Source organism: Lepidochelys olivacea (assembly GCF_965140295.1).
Source record: "Lepidochelys olivacea isolate rLepOli2 genome assembly, chromosome: 14".
Classification (NCBI taxonomy): Eukaryota; Metazoa; Chordata; order Testudines; family Cheloniidae; genus Lepidochelys; species Lepidochelys olivacea.
This window is the reverse complement of record NC_140424.1, coordinates 3144715-3156995: the sequence shown is the minus strand read 5'-3', so window position 1 is coordinate 3156995 and position 12281 is coordinate 3144715. Positions and strand designations below refer to the sequence as shown.

Below are 12281 nucleotides of genomic sequence, written 5' to 3'. Positions count from 1 at the left end.
CCCCTAGATCCAGCGGGGGCAGCCTCAGGAGGGGGGTTGTGGCTGTGTGGCGTTGGGAACCAGACTGGGTGGTGCCCGCCCCCCATTTTTTCGAGATTCTCTCTTGTTCTTGGCAGATGGCGGTATTTCCAGCTCCCTCGGGCGTGAGGCAGGTTGGTCAGCAGGGTGCATGGAACTAGCTGAGTGGGAATGGGTGATCCACAGGGACAGCTTTCCCCGCAACACCACTCCCTATATAAGGAGGAGGGGGAGCTATACCAATCCTTTAGCTCCCAGGGTAGGGAGCTGCTGTGTTGATCCCAGGGAAGGTAAGGGGCTGATTTCAGGGTGGGGGCTTGGTGTCTGGAACATGATGTCTGGCTCCTAACAGGTGTGTCCATGCACTTTGTAGGGAGCCTGGCTGGACGGAGAAGATCAGGGACCCAGGGCCATCACCAGCTCCAGGTCGGTGCATCTGATGGGGGAACAGGGCTGAAGACGTGGCGGTCCCTAGAGAGGGGGACAGTGTCCTTTTCTGTGACGCCCCCTGCTGGCTGCACCCCCTGTCTGAGAGCTGGGCTGCTGGCAGGGGGCGTTTACCGCATCACGGTGCATGCGGTAATGGCCTTTCTGGATGGGGCGCTGCGCCTTGCAGCCCATCCAGAAGGGCCCCACAGAAAAGGGCAGCCCTGGCGCAGTACAGGAGGTACGCGTTGGGGAAGGGGGGGGAGCCGGGGAGGGATGCCGGCTGCATCTGTCAAGGCCCCCCTGGCCCCGGTCTGCACGCTGTGCCTTGCGCCCGGCTGGCTGGGCAGTAGCGATCCCACCACAGCCCTTGCTTGTCTCTCAATTGGCATTCGTCACGGCTTCACCGTAGCCAACTTGGCTGCGGTTGATTGTTCACTTGTTAACTTGCTTAGTCGGTGACTTTTTATACCGTGGTGTTGGAAGGAATTCCCGGCCTGCCTCCCTGCGCCGGGCAGGGGCGGGGGTCCCTGTGGCTGCTGAGTGATGGGTGGCGGGCTTAACCCTTCGTTGGCCTGTAGCCAAACCCAGGGGCTGGTGCTGCAGTGACTGTCGCGCTCAGGGCCATCTGCTCCCTGCCTCGGGGAGGGAACATCTCTCCCCAGCCCAAGGAGCAGCTGCCGTGTGTGGGGTTCCCATTCCTTCCTCCCAAAGAGGTAATGCGCTGTGGGTCTGGGCACCCAGCCCTTCTCCTGGGCCCTGCCTCCCCTGTGCAGCAAAGCAACCTAGACCCTCCATGCCCACGGTGTCCCCAACATGGAGCCAACCAGCAGCTGCCCTCCCTGCTGGGCATCCTCAGGCTCCCGTGGCTGCCTGTCTCCTCCCCTGGCCCCGGTTCAGAAGCCCTGGGTCTCCAGGACTCTCAGCCACCCCACACCCAGCTGCCCCCTGCCCTTGGCGATGGCCTGCTGGGTGCCACCTAGTGGCGGAAACTGGGATAGATTTGTGTGGCTCAGCCTGGGGGTGCAGGAGAGAGGCCCTGGTGGGTGGGTGGGTGGGTGGACGGAGGGCTTCCCCGGGCAGCCTTGCAGCCTTATAGCCTGGGGCCATGCGCACCCATGATGCTGGGTGGGTGCCATCTAGGCTCAGGCTTCCTGTGCAGAACCTAAGTGGCCAGATGCATGCCCAGTGCAGCGCCTGGTAGCCCCCAAAGATGAAGCTGCTGGCTGTGCCAGTGCCCAGATCCATCCCTCTCACTGTCCTGCCTAGCTTCTCTGTCCGGCACAGAGCCAGGCAAACGGGGCAGCTGGAGCTCTGCTGTCGGGGCAGTGGGGAGAGCCATTAACAGCCCCAGTGACCTCCTGCCAGCATCCCAGCAGGGCCTAAGGGATGTTGGGCTCACCTGCCCCCGTGTGTGGTACTGTCCTGGGTGCAGAGGATCTGGCTCTGCTCGAGCAATGGGTTCAATTCCTTTGGCCTGGGGGGGCTGGTCACCGGCCTCCCATGGCCCATCTGTGGCACTGGGGAGGGTGGGGGTCATCGTGGCTCTGCCCCAGTGTGCTGGGGTCACACACTAGTAAGCTGTGTGACCCCCCCATAAAGCTCCCGTAATGGTTTCCCCCACCCATCTGACTGATCTGGGAGCTTCCTGGGCTGCATTTTTGCCCTGGTGGGGAGGAAGTGGGGGCATTATGGGGGTCCTACTGAGTACTCCCCATTGCATCCCTGCCCTGTGCACCACTGAGCCACCTGCAGAGCATGCACCCCTGCCAGCAAGGGGGATTGCAGGGGAAGAGCTTCTGCAGAGAGCCCACCCCCTAGCTAGGTTTCAGAGTAGCAGCCAGGTTAGTCTGTATTCGCAAAAAGAAAAGGAGGACTTGTGGCACCTTAGCTAGGAAGCCAAGGGCATTGTGCCCCGCTGGCAGGTCTCCCCTTTTCCCAGCTTGTTGCCCTTGGGAGTGATGCTGGCTCTGTCCGGCTAGGAGCACCCTGGCTTGCGCTGGCTTTCTGGGGGGCTCCGTCGGGGCGAAGGACATGCTGCCGCCCATAGGCCCAGGCGCTGGCTGAGCCCTGGATCACTGCTTGCCACCGTGAGTCTCCCTGGTCTGTGGCGCTGAGGGGTGGGTAAAGGGCCCCGCGCAGGCTCCTGGGGGGGGGTCTCTGCACAGCTGCCTGTGGGACCTGGCCCTTGTCCACCCGCCCCCATTACTCTCCCTGGAGCACGCTGCTGATTCCCCAGCTCCGGGGGCGGCTGGAGCCCTGGCAATGCCCTGCCCTGCAAGGGGCTGGTGCAGGGCTGCCCTCACCCCAGGGGCACGTGCTAGTCCCGGGGCGCCTGGCTCAGCCAGCGCCCCCTGGAGGACAGCGGCTGCCGCGGCCCAGCCTGCGGGGAGGGAAGTGTTAACTGCACCAGGGTGGCGAGAACAAAAGGGAGCCGCGCTGGCCAATGGTCGCGCAGAGCTGCGTTTTGACGCTCTCTGGTTGGCTGCCGCGGGGCCAATGGCGGGTAGACGCTGGCCGCCTGTCCTGCCCCACGTGGGGGAAGGAGCCGCGAGTCGGGTCTCCATTGGCTGGCTGGGGGCCCGTCCATCGCTCAGACCTGTACACGTCACCCCGCGTCAATGAGCCGCGTGCGCGCGCGGCCGGCGTGGGGGATGGAGGGACCCTGTGGGCGGGGCCTCGCGCTCCTCCCTCTCGGAGGCGGGGGCCGGCCCACGGCCCGATGCCCCGGGGATGGGCGCCGCGGGGCAGGGATCGGGGGGTCGGTCCCGCTCTGGGCGGGCTCCCCGCAGCGCTGCGGGCGCGGGCTCCCCCTCCTCCCCCCCCGCACAGGTGGGGAAACTGAGGCAGAGAAGGGCCGCAGTTTGGCCCAGGACAGGGAGCTGCCCCCTCTCGTGGCCCTGTGCTGGGGGTGGGTGCGAGGTGGGGATGAGGCGGGCTCATCCCTTGGGCGTGTCCAGCTTCCCCAGCCTGGCAGGGGCGTTCCCGGCTCAGCGCCTCCTGCTGGTGGGAACGAGGAGATACGGGCAGGCCGGGGCGGCTGCTCTCGGGTCTAGTTTAACCCCTTGGCTGCTGGAGGAGGGCATGTCTCCAGGGCCAGGCTGCACTCACCCTTCCTCCTCCCAGTGCAGCAGCTGGAGGGAGCAACTCCCTGGGTCTCAGAGGGAGCCCCCCATGCATCCGCCCAGGCTTGGTGCTGTATGGGGGCGGGGGTGGCTGCAGCCTCGCTTGTGGGGTTCTGGGGGATACGCCTGGTTCTCTGCCCAGGCCCGACCCTGCCCTGGCGCCATCTCCCAGCCGCTCAGAGGCCTGCAGCTGGAAGTGCTTTAGAAACTCTTCCCTGTGCTGGTGTTTGGGTCCTCGGGCCACCGCACCTGGGGGTCTGCAGGCCCCAGCTTGCCCCTCCCCCAGCCCCTCTGTGCAGCATGGCAAAGCTGTCACTGCCAGGCTCTGTGGGGATGGCGTGCTGATTGCAGGTCTGACCCTGTGGCATCCCGGGTGCCTCTCCCTGAAGGCATGAGCCTTCTCCTGGAGCTGTGCCCGTGCTCTGCCCCAGCTGCCCGCGAGGCTGGCTTTCCTCTCCCCCTCGGTGCCAAGCCCTGTGCTGCCACGCGTCCTTGAGACAGGCTGGCTCCAAATCAGCAGGTTTGCCCGAGCCTGGTCCTCAAGCTGTACCCCCACTGCTGGGGGGCCATGCTTTCCCTGCCCCTGGTCCTTGCCCGCTGGGGCCCCCTCCCCTAGCTCAACCCATGGTGCCCCTGCCCTGGCGGCTGCACTAAAAGCAGCGGTGGGGTAGCCTGTGAGCAGGGGCCCTGAACTAGGGGGGAAGGGGTGGCATGGGGGAGTCCAAGCCCTTCACCCCCCTTCCTGGGATTCACCGTGATTCTCAGCCAGCCTGTAAAACAGAAGGTTTATTGGACAATAGGAACAGTCTAAAACAGAGCTTGTGGGTACAACCAGGACCCCTCAGTCAAGGCCTTCTGGGGGGCAGGGAGCTTAGACCCCAGCCCTGGGATTCCCTGCGTTCCACCACCCAGCACCAAACTGAAACCAAAACCCCTCCAGCAGGCTCCCTCCTGCAGCCTTTGTCCAGTTTCCCGGGCAGAGGTGTTACCTCCCCCCTTCGCCTCCTGGCTCAGGTTACAGGCTCTCAGGTATCCCATCCCCAGTGAAACTCCCCTGCCACATTCCCAGGTTAACACTCCCCCTCCCTGCTGCATCACAAGGGGGATCCATGGGTTCCAGAGTTCCGGGGGAGCTCAGCCTGGTGAATTTCTCGCCCCTCTGAGGCCTGGTGAGCTCTTCATCTGAGCGCAGACTCGAGGCTCTGGGAGGCTCTTTAATCTAAAATCCCCTGTAGCTCTCACTGCCTTCACTTTTGATCCTATAAGCAAAACCAGCCTGGATCTGCTGTCCAGGCCCCACCAAGCTGCTGGCAGCTTCCCCCTCCCCTCCCCCCTGCTTGGGGCAGGGGGGGGGCTTTGGAGGGGTCACTTCCCGCTCCTGCTGGCCCCGACCCACTTCTCGGATGGCCCCGTGATCAGCCCCCAAAGGCAGCACTGCTCCCGTCCCCACTCTGCGAGGTGGCCTTCCTCAGCACAGGCTGCAGCGAACCCCCTGCCTTGTGCCATTGGGTCATTATGGCTTTGACTTGAGGAAGGTGATGCTGTGGGGCTGCTGGTCGGGAGTGAGGGGCACCGGCAGAGCTGTGGGGATGGGGAAGCCCAGCGCTGGCCATGCCAGGGTGCCCAGCCAGGCCCATGAGGGAGGGGTGGGGGAGCCCTGCCATCCCCGTGACACAGGGCTATTTTGTTGGCAGGTTCCGGGGCGGTTCGGCATCCTTGCTCTGTGCTGGGGCATCTCCCCCACTGGGCGGCTCTGCTGAGCTGCAGGGTGGGACGTGCCATGCCAAGGGCTCATCTCTTCCCGCAGTTCTCGGGCAGTGAGCTGCTGCCTGAAATACAAAGGAGGAATCCCATGCCACGGGTGCCTGCTGGCCACCTGCAGCTGGCCCATCGGAGCCGTGGGGAAGGGCAGCAACAGGGACTGCCCAGGGATCAGGCTGGGAGGGGAAGGGCGTGGCACTCTGGTTCTCCCTGCATGGCTGGGGCAGCATCTGGCATCAAAGGGCAGAGCCTGACACTGGGCCCCAGTCTCTGCTCAGGCAGCTCACAGTCCAGCCCGATGGGGAGTCTCAGAGGGGGGGTTAGTTGAGAAGCCGCAGACTAACCTGGGTGCAGGGAGCCTCGCCTGGCCCAGCCAGGGGTCCCTCCTGTCCCTCTGTTAGCCACTGGGGCCGGCTCCCTGACGTGGGATCCCTGTGGGGCCAGTGCATTGGGCTGTGCTCCGCTCGGCTGTCTGAATGGGTGGGGAGTCCTTGGGCCAGGCAGTGCAGGGGAACAATGGCTGTGTATGGGGATGAACTGACACCCCTCAGAGTAGGCCCCCCATGTGCGTGAACAAGGAGAGGTTCAGGACTGACTTGTTCCTTTCCAGGCCCCGGCTGCCCATGCTGGGGAGCAAGACTCCAGGCCTTTCTCTCTCAGGTTGCAGCAGCAGCCTTCTCCAGCCCTCCCCAGAACAGAGGGGACCTGGCCGGTCTCTGCCTGAGGGGCTCTGGGGATAGGTGGGAGGTGGACCAGGGTCTCACAAGGAAAGGGGGTTTGGGCCTCAGACCTCATCCCAGCTCCAAGCTTTTGGCTGGGGCTTTGTTTGCAGCACCCCCTGCGCCTGTGTGGGCACCCCAGGCATCGTGCACCAGAGCTTGCCCAGCGTGGAGCCCCATTAGCGGGTGAGTGAATAGCAAAGGCTCCCTCTGTCCAGCCTGGCGCAGCCTAGCTCCCACAACAGCCCTGGCCTGCCAGCAGCTGCCTGGCCACCAGCCAGCTCTGCTGTGGCTGATTCAGTGTTACAGGGCACCAGTGAGAAATCCCCTGGGGCTGGGGAGCTGCAGTGGGACCTCATCAAGCCAGGCTCCCTGGGGTCGTGTGGGGAGAGCTCCCCGTGGTGCAGCCCCTTGATCTTACCTGCCCTCGGGAGCCTCCAAGCAGCCCCTGTGTGCAGATACCAGAGCCAGCGGCTGGCCTGTGTCCCGTTTGGGTGAGCTGTCCAGGGAAAGGGGTAAGCTAGGCTGGGACCCAGAGATATCTGCCCTCTGCTGATAACAGGCAGGGTTATCTGTGTCTATCTCAGCTGTAGCCTGTACCCCTACTGGGGGGCAGAGAGAGAGACCCCCCCAGGTCCCCATCCACTTCACTGGGCAGTGCAGAGAACAGGAGCTGGGCCATAGCGCTGGGTCACCCCAGCCCAGCCTGTGGGCTTGGGATAGGGTGGGGAGCAACAGCTCTTATGGGCCCTAGGAGAAAGTGGGAATTTTCTGTAATATTTTCAGTTTCCCCTGTGCTGTATTGGTACCCAGTGAGCCATTTGCTCCGGGGGCAGACATGGCTTCAGACCCGAGATCAATGGAGCATCTGTGAAGACAGTGGCAAAGCCAGTCATCAGGATGTGATCACCTACCAGCTGATGCCGCGAGGGAGCTGGATTTCCCTGCCTCTGCTTAAGGGAGCTGAGCGAGGATCCCCGCTTGAGCACAAAGGCCGGGAGGGGACGAGAGCTGGCTGTTGGAAGGAGTCGGGGTCTCACCTGGAGTCTGGCCGGGCAGAGAGGGAGCCAGAATATGGATTCACTGCAGCTTAGCCGGGCTCTGGGTTGACCAGGAGGCTCTGCTTTCACTGTTCTCTGTGCCACCCTGGGGGTTTCCTGGGCGGTGCTGGGTGACTAATAAACCAACTGTTTTGCCAACAGTATGTGTCACTGTCGTTATGGGTGAGGGGTGTTAATCCTGCACAGGGGACAGGCCCTGAGGTGCAGTCTAAGGAGGTGGGAAACCACAGGGCTTCCCCTGAGGAGGAGTGAGACCCAGAGGGGCTTGGGCCCACTGACAGGCTTCTCCTAGGGGCTGTTCCAAAGCTGGGTCCATGATGGTCCCTAAACAGACCCATCCTGCCTGGCCCTAGCGTCAATGGGGGAGCGAAAGCGCAGGCTGGAGTGATGCAAGCTTCCCCGATGTCCCTCCGTCCTGACCCGCAGGCCCCTGCTAGCCCAGCCCTGCCCCCGGGCCCTTTGATAGGCGGGTTGGCTAGTCCCTGTTGAGCTGCTGTTCTGTAGCTCCTGCCATCCAGCACTGCGGCTCCTTGGCACCCCCCCGGCTCCAGCCTTGGGGTGCTGCTGGCCCCAGCGTGGGAGGAGCAGCCCCTCAAACTGCTCGCTGGGTCCTTCCTGTAGACCATCTCTACTGCCTGGCACTGGGCCCGGGAGGTGCCTGCAGGGACTGTCCAGCCAGAAAGTCACCCCTTGCCCTGACTTCCCTGGCCATGGCCAGTAGCCCTTCCCCTTCAGCGCCTCGTGCCCTGGGGTGGCAGTTCAGGGCCCTCTGCTCGCTGGCTTGGCTCATGGGGCCTCTGGCAGGGTCTCCTGAGCAACTGGCTCAGGTTTGGTGCCAGGGAGCTGCTACCCCGGCTGCTTGGGATCACACACAGTGCTGCCCCTGGCTTCAAGACCCTTCTCCCAGGAGTGTCTCACAGCCTGAGCTGGCTGCATGGGGCCTGCTCCCAGGTGCACAGGAAGTCTGGACTGGTGTCCAGCCAAAAGTGCTTGCTAGGCTCCCCTCTGAGCTGGCAGCAGGGGTGGGAGCCTGGGGCTACCCGTGGGTCTGACTGGATGGTGCCCCCTTCCCGGGAGCTTCCCCAGCCTGGCCTAGAGAAATGGCTGGGGAATATGGAGGCACTACCCAGGCCAGGAGGGGCCCCATGAGCACGCAGGGCCCTGCAGAGCATTGCTCCCCTTGGTTCTAGATGGGGCATCACCTCTCGTGTGCCGGGGGCAGCTGAGGGTGGAAGACAGGAATCCCAGCTCCCTGCCCTAAGCCCCAAGGCTGTAACAGGTGCTGCAAGGCTCCAGTGCCCCAGGGAAAGACGGTGGCCAGTCCCGCCCCGTGGAGTGAACCCCTGGGTGCTGCCTGCTGGGGCCTCTGGTGCAGCTTGGCACTTTCAGGAATGGCTGCTCGGCGTGGTCTCTGCTGAACTTCCTGGGGTTTAACCCCTGTTCCTTGGCAACCCCCTCCCCTCTGCCCTGGAGCCAGCTGGGCTGCGGCAAGGCCTTTTCTGGAGTGACAGGGCTGCCCCCACTCTGGCCTCGGAGCTCCTTGGGACAGGGACCCTCCCCTCTGCCTGGCAGCACCCTGCACTGGGTCACTGTCCAGGTGGAACATGATGCCCTCTGGGGGCCAGGCTGCCCAAGGGAGTTAGGGGCCTAAAGGTGCAGGCAGGCACCCTGGGTGATTTTCAAATGTGCCTGGTATTCTCTGTATCTTGGGGCCCTAATTCCCTTGGACAATCTGGACCCCGGTGCCTGCTGGCTCTGTAGGCACCAGGGTGCGTGCTGGGACTTTCAGGCTTTCTGTCTTCAAGATAAAACAGTGCTCTGCCCTCTCCCCCCACGCTCATGCCTCTTCATGTCCCATTGCCCCTGTTCCCCCACTAGGCTTGGCATCTCCCCTCCCACCATGATCCCTGCCTGACCAGGTGGAAGCTGCAGGTGGCTGTTATGGCCCATCAGGGCCAGCCTGGAGCTGGGCTGGGCAGGGCAGGAGGTTGGGCCCCTCGCCTTTGCCCCCGTGGGATTAGCCCGTGATGGATCCTCCTGCCCTGGGGCTGCAGGGGCTGTGATGGAGGTTGTGGGGGGCCTGGGCGACAGCTGGCACTTGACAAGGGGGTCTGGGTGCATGGGGCTGCCAGCCCCAGAATGGGATTAACTCCAGCCCCACCATCCAGAGGGCACTGGGGGCAGAGAGGAGATGTGGGCGGCTTGACCAGTCTGTGCTCGTCATGGGCTGGTGGTGGGAGTCAGCTCATGCCTGACAGGTGAGAGGTGGCAGCTGCCTGGGGGGCGGGAGGCTGCCCATGTGGCGCTTGGAAGCTTGGGGGGGGCGCGTGTCTGGGAAAGCCCCTCCCCACTCACCCTTCTCCGCTTCGCCCTTGACTGACCCAAGAGCCCGTTTCCGCAGGCAAGGCTGGGCGGGCACCTGGCTGGGTGACGCGGCACCCTGCGGTGCCCATTAGGCCCCCTGGGAGAATCTCTGTCCATCGGCATCCCTGCGGACCCCCCCTCCTCTGGCTGTGGGGCACCGGCCAGGGGTGCCTGCTGCTCTCTGCGCAGCTCGGTAGGAGGCGAGGCCAGTGCTTGGTGGATGAATAATTAACGTGCCCTCGTCCCCAATTGGTTTGTGGTATTAAAAACTAATTGCGATCGGCCCCGCTTGTCATCTCTACCTGCGCCAATGTCCCGTTTATTGATCAAAGTCACCCGGTGCCACCATTTATCTTGCTGCGGCAGCTCCCGTAATGCCTCGTTTGTCTTGGTCACAGGCCAGCGCTTCGTTTTTAACCCTGTGTGTTCTGGGAGCTGCCCCCCACGCAGTGCGGGCCCTGCTCCGGGCGGGAGGGCACAGGGGAGACAGGCGTGGGGCAGAAAGCGGGAGGGGAGTTGCACCTGGCCATGGCCTTGGCGGGTGGGGAGAGGAATTTGATCCTGTACTAGCTGGGATGGGCGAAGGAGGGATGGAGACCTCGGGCCCTGACCCCAGGGGCCTGTGGGCCCTGGCTGGGATGGAGGTGCATGGGACACGGAGAGGTGACATGGTCCCCGGCGCTTGCTGGCACCTGGGCCTGCTCCCGGCTGGTGAGCGTCAGTGGTTGGCTGGCCTTGGAGGACTCTGCCCAGGAGGCATGGCTGCATGGCCCCTTGGGCCCGCCTGAGATGAGGGCGGCTCGCGCCGTGGGGCCCGTCCCCTGGTATCAAGCCAACCATCAGCGCTTCCTGGTGCCCACCCCCAGCTTGGGTCGGGGTAGAGCCAGGCCTGTGGCCGTGCAGCTCCCCGCTCCACGCCAGGCTCGCTGCGGGCTGGGCCGGCTCCTGTTTAATTTCATCTCTCTTCGGCTGGGCAGAATTAAGCTGAGCCGACTGTCAGGACAAAGGGGCTGGTGTGGCCTGGGGGGCCCGGGCAGCAGTGCTGGGCTGAATGCCGAATCCCCGGCCTACATGCTGGCCTCCCCTGGGGCGGGATCACTTTCCACACAGCGCGGAAACACGAGCAGCTGGGCCGGTGGGGAAGGGGGGCAGGCAGCTGGGGTGCTGTGGCTGGCAGTGAGAGGAGGAGACAGAACATTGGACCCCTGCCCCCCAGCAACATGCCCCCACTTCTGGGGGCATTCACACCCCTGCCCGTCGATGCTCGTGGGGAGCCACAGTTGCCCCCATCCTGGTGTCTCACTGCTGGGGTTAGATCTGCCCTGTCTGGGTCCCAGTGCTGTGCTCTGGCCACACCAGCCCCAAAGCCCCATGCAGCGTCCCTGCAGAGGCCTGGCAATGGGGTAGCATCCCTGGCATGGGAGGGGGCCGGGAGAGGACAGCCAGAGAGGAGCTGGGTGCTGCTTGCTGCCCTGGCGAATGGTATTCTATGGTCGTGCTGGGGCCTGGGGGGTTGAGCGTGGCACTGGCAGTCGGGCTCCTGGGGGCTGTAACTGGTCTGCCACTGACCCACAGTGTGACTGTGGGAAGTCAGGTCCCAGCTACGTGCCTCAGTTTCCCTGTCTGGAGAATGCGGGTTGGAACTGAGAACACCCTAACATTTCACCAGCCCCCCCCCCCCCCCGTTGCCTGTCATCAGTGCACCCATTAATTTCACTGCACCAGCCCGTGTATCAATTTATCCCACCCCCGTGTCTGTCTGTCGAGCTGGGGGAGCAGATGTGTTTGCCATGGCTGCAGGAGGACTAGGGCCAGCAAGACCCCGCTTGCACTGGGCATCCGGACCGCCCTGTGCCAGCAGCAGGTCCAGCCCCCTTCCTGAGCGTGGTGCTGGAGCCGGGCCCGGCGGGCAGGGGGCTGGCGGTAATTGCATTGGCTGCTAATTACACCTCTCGGTCTCTGCGCTCGGGAAGAGGGCAATAAAATTTTGAATTAAGATATAAAACTAAGTCATTAGCCAGCAGCTGCGGGGGGCCGTGCTGGGATTTACAGCCCCCATGCTGCAAGTGGCTCGGCTGGGAGGGGGCCTGGCCCGCAATCAGGCCATGGGGTGACCCTGACCCCACACTGCTGGAGAAGGGGGTGGGCTGCACCAGGCCAGCCAAGGCCTGAACCCAGGCAGTGCTCAGCCTTCCTGCTCTGCCAAGGATCTCAAAGCACGCCCCTGTGTGAGTCCCAGTCTCTCCTCTGGGGAGGCCACTGAGACTCCTCAGGCAGAAGGGGAAACTGAGGCACAGAGACACCCTCCCCACCTCCCAAGGGACTTGTCTGCAGCTGCAGAGGGCCTCAGTGGCAGAACTGGGAACTAGAAGCTAGGTGTCTTGTCGGCCTGCTCTGAGTAGTGCTAAGGCAAAGCGAGGTCACATGGAGATGGGTCCTGGCATCCAGCTTTCCCCAGTGCAACACTTGGCCCTTGGCTGTCACCGTAACCCCGCCCATGTTACTGATGCCCCTTGGCATGCCCCCCCAGTGCACGGCACCCCCAAATCCTCCCCCCCCCAGTGCACGGCACCCCCAAATCCTCCCCTCTGATCCTCACCCCAACATCCCCCAAATGCAGGGCACCTCTGATCCTCCCTCTAATGCCCCCCACCCGCGCAGGGCACTCCCCATCCGTTCCCCTCACAGCCCACCCCCAGGGCTTGGCACCCCCCGTACATAGGTTAGAGCCCTGCCCCAGTGCCCCGTGCTTGTCTGCCCCTGTGGGGCTGGTTCCTCGCCCCATCCCACAAGGCATGAACACCTGG

The 12281-nt window shown here is 63.9% G+C and overlaps 1 long non-coding RNA gene across 1 annotated transcript; it reads left to right on the top strand.

The window, feature by feature from the left end:
* Nucleotides 1-239: 239 nt before the first annotated feature.
* On the top strand, nucleotides 240-7250 carry LOC311531311. Its single transcript, XR_014714190.1, has 3 exons — nucleotides 240-308; nucleotides 392-444; nucleotides 6836-7250. It is a non-coding gene; the product is annotated as an uncharacterized lncRNA (long non-coding RNA).
* Nucleotides 7251-12281: the final 5031 nt, after the last annotated feature.